Consider the following 6,333-nt stretch of genomic DNA (forward strand, 5'->3'; position numbering starts at 1 on the left):
CACGCACGCACCCACGCACGCACGCACGCCCCACACACACACACACACACACACACACACACACACACACACACACACACTCATACACACACACACACACACACACACACACACACACACACACACACACACACACACACACACACACACACACACACACACACACACACACACACACACACACACACACACACACACACACACACACACACANCCCTCCCCTCCCGCGCTAGCCTAAGGGCCACCTTAGCAAAGCGCATCCCAGGCTGCATAGCCGCACTACCCTACCCAACCATACCACACATAAACATGACACTACCCCCGGGGTTTACACAGACGAGCCGGCGAAGCAAGAAGAGCGCCAGAAGAAAGGGCCCTAGCCGGCGGGGCCCAGCCAGGACAAAAGGAGGTCTTACAAAGCGCCTATACTGGCCGCATTTGCTGTCCAGGCCTACACGAGATGAGGCAGGATAAAGAGGGATAAACCCCCTCGATCCCAAATCATTGATGTCAATTTCTAGCCATGGAATAATGGCGCACTATGGGGGTTAGGTTAGCATTCTATATTATAGGTTATTCTAGACCTCAGACCGTATACTACTGGAGGCAGCGTCTAAGTGGCCGAGAGTGTAGCGGAGGTTTAGAGAGAATCTCCGCTACAGTCTCGGCCACTGGGACGCTGCTTCCAGTAATACATGCTCTAAGTTCTAGACAAATTATTATAAGATTGATGGAATGAACAGCCCCTGCATCCAATATATGCCCTTCCTTTGATTTATCTCACAGCGTAGATTAGGTATAAATCAATGCATACGTCTTAATCGGTGCTGCTATACTATTCATGTTAAGAACGTTAAGTCCAAACCCAAACTGCTTAATTTTGAGGTTTGAAGTTTCAAGGGCTTTAATTGTAATTGTATTACCTAGATCAGAGGGATCACTGCTTTATGGTTAGAAAAGTAAACCAGTTGATGTTAAAAAGTGTTTGAAGAAAATTGTTAACAAGATTTTAATATGTTATTGTCCCACCCATCGAGCGACCTTCAGGATTTCAGAACACCCAGTATATTCATAGAAGTATGCCGGAGACCGTTGAATTGGGAAGGAGGTGAAACAATCATATTCACCTACCTTTCCAATCCAAACCACAAACCCGCCACGGTTGCGAAACTAATCGCCGTCGGCCGGGCAAATAAAAAAAGCCGCCACTGTATCATTTCAGACATCGAACTCGATACCGTCGGGGAGCAATTTCCCAATAAGAAGTGGATCTTATTTGTGGAAGGGCGAAATGGGCGTTGACTATTAGACGCGTTCATTATAGCCATCCTTGTCTATCACATGGATTTCTATGGCTTACTTTATCGCTCGCACGTAACTTCTGATAGACCATCGGTACTTTCCTACACTGTAAATACTTTTAACATACCTTCCACGGTTTGATTGAAAAAACCCTGTCATCAAGCTCAAAAACTTTGCAATTCAGGTTCACAGGTTCGCTTCACGAGGCTTCCGTCGAGGCTGCCATTCCTCGACGTGATATTAATAGTGCATAGCAACCACTACTCGCTTCACGAGACATACCACCCGAGGTAGCCTAGCCTGAGGTGAAGACCCTGTTCGATAGTCCCCTGCATCGAAACAGCGGTAAACTCCAGGATCCACTTGCGACCTGCGAAACCGTCCGAGACTGACCACCTCCGACGAAGATCCTGTGCGATAGCCATTCGCATCGACACAGCGATACTCCAGGCTCCTCCAGAGACCTGCGTCCCGCCGAGGTAGCCCAACCTGAGGCGAAGATCCTGTTCGATCGCCCCCTGCGACGAAACAGCGATACTTTCAGGCTCCTCCAGAGACCTGCATACCGTCCGAGGCTTGCGACCCTCCGACGAAGACTTTGATTCCGACTGTGCCGGCTCCATCGAGAGACCCGCACCTCGGTACAAAGTACACACATAGGCTCCTACGAGACCTACAATTCAGACTCCATTGAGATCTGCAAATCCGAGGCAATCTTCCTCGTCAAACTTCTAGGCGGTCACTCGTCGAGGCAACCTTCCTCGTCAAACCCCTACGAGGCATTTACTTTGTGACCCACGGGCACAAAGCAATAGTACGCACGTTATTGTGGCGGCGTACTTCCAAATTTAGTAAAGAAGTTATCCTTACTTCTAGGGCTCCCTCGAGAGACCCACATTTAATAGTAGAGTCAGTGCTTACTACAAGACGTCTACAAGACTTTCGGAGCAAAAGAGCTTGCTCCGACATTGTCGTACGGGGAAGATGAACCCCTGCGACGCGACTACGAAATCCAGTGCTACGAGGATTGGTGCCCTCGAAGGTAATACTACGAATAATAAATTAGATCGTGTGAGTATGATCAAGACTGAGCTGGACGAGACCTCGTCCCAAATCGGAGAGACCAGCGGTCACACGAACTGCCCTCACACCTGTTTGCCGGCGAAAGATCTCTCGACATTCGGGGTGAAAGAGGAAATGGCCTCTCCTGCCAACGCTATATCGATGCTCCGCGAAGAGTCTGAGGGACCGAAGATGGTGGCTCGCGGAAGTACGCGGCACGGCGCAGCCACAGCGCCGTACGCGTTGAGGTCCGCTGCTACGCGGGTTACTGATACCACCTCGACCACCCCTCACGGCGCACTTACGGAGCCGAGTAGCACTCATGAGTTACAACGAAGTGGGTCTCCCACAGATACTCGGGACGATGTTCAACCTACGTACCAACTGGTAGGGTCCGGGGAATCCCATGAGTCCAACCACGGTTCGCGGTCCGGCCCCGATAGCGGCCTACCTCTGATATTGGGTGTTCCGAAACGTGGAGCCGTTGGCGACGACGATACAGTTTATTCAGCTTTTTTACGAAATGGTATCCAGCGGCAGCAATGCGCATCGCGTTCGGGTGCCATGGTAAGCGAAAACCCCTTAGGCGACTACGTCGAAGGTGACGAAGCCGGCCTTTTTTATCAAAGCAATTCTGGTACATCGCCCGTCAACTCTCAGGATTTCCCTCGAACATACGATCACCGCCTAAGTGGTCCTTATTTAGAAAGTCTAAACCGACACGGCGCTCAACGTGGGGCTCGACATTCTTCGTCGAGATCTCCCCCGCGAGCTCGTGTCCTAGACACAACGTCTGTAGGCCATATCCACCACAGATTACAGTCTTCTGAGAATATTCGCGACCTGGCGTCCCTAGTGACGATCCCCGTGAACTCCGTGCGTTTCTACCGCGGACCCAGGTCAAAGGAACTGCATCCCAGATCATAGAGCGCAACATGGTTTCCAACGTGGAGCTCGATTAGAACTCCCGATGTCTCCACCAAGGACCCATGTCGACCAAACACAACCATCAGATCATATTCCACAACATGGCGCTCGACGTGGGGCCCGAAGTCCTGCTTCGACGTCTTCGCGGCGAGCCCATGTTGCCAATTCTCCTCATAATTCTCAAATATTAGGCACAAACGATCATCTTACACGACATGGCGCCCAACGTGGGGCTCGATTAGAACTTCCGATGTCTCCACCGAGGGCCCATGTCGATGTTACTAATAATTTAGGTCATCTTGCACGACATTATAAGTATTGTATTTCTGTTTTGATTGTTAGGAATTAGATACTTATATTTCTTTTAAATCTCAATGTACCTCCTGAAATCGGAATAGCACTTAGTGATTCTTGATCCATCTGATCTCAGATCATACAACCATATATCATATTCATTGCACGGCATATAAATAATTTATGCTGTGGTCTGTGGTCGACGGTCGTAGTTTTCTTAAGATTAAGTTTTACTTTCAAGAACTTTTCAAGTTACTTTCAAGATATCATCCAGCAGGGTTGCCAGGTCTACTGATTTTTCAGTAGATCTACTTATTTGGACTTTGATTTACTGATCTACTGAAATATTTTATCAATCTACTGAAAACTGTAATGACAAAACCATACATCGATAAAGTATGTTAAAAAAAAATTTCCTGAGTTGAAGAAGAAAAATCAACTTTATTATTATACGACTAAACTTACCTTGCATAAATTTCCGAACGCGTTGTTTAAAGACAGCTCTGTAAATTTCGAACGCGCCCTTAGCAATGGTCGAATTTTTTATGGTTAGATACATAGACCACCTAAACTGGCTTATAGAGCGACGACTTTGGTGAAAACACTTCGGAGCCTGATTTGGAGTCAAACTATTATTGTTCAGTTCAAGGTTGCTCTTCATGGTCCAAGAAAAATCCAAAATTAAGTTTTCATCAAACCATTGAAGAAATTTTCAAAATATTATTGCCGATAGATAATACTCCCTGAATTTAATGAGGGTTGTTAGTAAGTAAGGGCACTAGTTTGCAGACATAATATAAATTTCTAAATTTAAATTAACTTTACCCAATTTTCCCATATAGTACCACATGATTAGCGTTAAAAACTGCCTCTCCTTCTGATATACAACGAGAGTTCTCGTTGGCGTTTAAATAGGAAATGTAGGTATTCCCCAACGGATAACTTCATAGTTATAACCCCAAAAAATGTACATTAAATTGTAATGCTAGAAACAAACAAGGTAGACATAAATACTTGAATTAAAATTTATTTATGAAATATTTGTAACCTATAAAATAACACAAAAATCAAATAACCGCAGTTTAATAACAAAATTTCTAATAATAATAGGAAATAAAACGATTGTTGTTCAAATGAATGTTTAAGCACGAACGCCAAGGTCAAAATTACCTTGTCTTGGAGCTTATCGCTTTCGCCGCTTGGTGCGCTTGCATCTTAAAAATTATAGCCGATTGGTTTAAGGCTAAGTTTTACTGTTTTAGGTTAGGTCGTTGTATGCTTTATCCCTTTTTGGCCTTCACCGGGCTGCATTTAGGAATAGAATAATAAAGAGCACGTTTTTTTTTCACTTACTCATACTACGCCTACTACAGAGAGATCCAGAATGAATGAAGCTTAGAGCGTGTAGTATATGGTCTAAGGATTGAAGTATTTGGAGATCGCAGCCAATGCCTGTCTCTGCCAATACTACAGATTTTTATATACTAAAGATGGTGTTAGAAATGGGTTGCGTTCCCCAAACGCTTCAATAATTCTGGATTTCTCGGTACAACATACGACTTGACTAGCGAAAAAAGCCTAAAATGGTAATATGTAAAGCTAGGATAGAAAAATAAATAAAGTTCCACTACTCTTCTACCACTAGTTTTGGCGTACCATTTTGCAGTTTTCGCACAAAACGTAGTTCTCTATCTGGCAAATAGTTGCGCCACCATCGTATTCTTCATGGTCTTGAATGAATTCGCCATTATTCCATAGCTAGAAATTGGCCTTAATGATTTGGGATCGAGGGGGATTATCCCTCTTTATCCTACCTCATCTCGTGTAGGCCTGGACAGCCTTCGTAGGTGGGCCTCATCCGTCGTCTACCCCGACCGCAAATGCGGCCGGTGTAGGCGCTTTGTGGGACCTCCTTTTGTCCTGGCTGGGCCCCGCCGGCTAGGGCCCTTTCTTCTGGCGCTCTTCTTGCTTCGCCGGCTCGTCTGTGTAAACCCCGGGGGTAGTGTCATGTTTATGTGTGGTATGGTTGGGTAGGGTAGTGCGGCTATGCAGCCTGGGATNGGCTAGAAATTGGCCTCAATGATTTGGGATCGAGGGGATTATCCCCTCTTTATCCTGCCTCATCTCTGTTAGGCCTGGACAGCCTTCGTAGGTGGGCCCCATCCGTTGTCTACCCCGACCGCAAATGCGGCCGGTGTAGGCGCTTTGTGGGACTTCCTTTTGTCTGGCTGGGCCCCGCCGGCTAGGGCCCTTTCTTCTGGCGCTCTTCTTGCTTCGCCGGCTCGTCTGTGTAAACCCTGGGGATGGTGTGAGCGCGTGGGTGCGTGCGTGTGGCTGGCTGGCTGCATGCATGCCCCTGTACGGGGGCGTACGTGTCTTTTGGTGTATTTGTCTGTCTGGTATATTGTTTGTCGGGGGTCGCAATTTTAAACAAATGTATTCTAAAGTAATGAAAATAACTGATANCTTCGTAGGTGGGCCCCATCCGTCGTCTACCCCGACCGCAAATGCGGCCGGTGTAGGCGCTTTGTGGGACCTCCTTTTGTCTGGCTGGGCCCCGCCGGCTAGGGCCCTTTCTTCTGGCGCTCTTCTTCGGCTCGTCTGTGTAAACCCCGGGGATGGTGTGTGTGCGCGTGGGTGCGTGCGTGTGGCTGGCTGGCTGCATGCAAGCCCCCTAACGGGGGCGTACGTGTCTTTTGCTGTATTTGTCTGTCTGGTATATTGTTTGTCGGGGGTCGCAATTTTAAA

Source organism: Anoplophora glabripennis, unplaced genomic scaffold (assembly GCF_000390285.2).
Source record: "Anoplophora glabripennis isolate ALB-LARVAE unplaced genomic scaffold, Agla_2.0 scaffold1062, whole genome shotgun sequence".
NCBI classification, from domain to species: Eukaryota; Metazoa; Arthropoda; class Insecta; order Coleoptera; family Cerambycidae; genus Anoplophora; species Anoplophora glabripennis.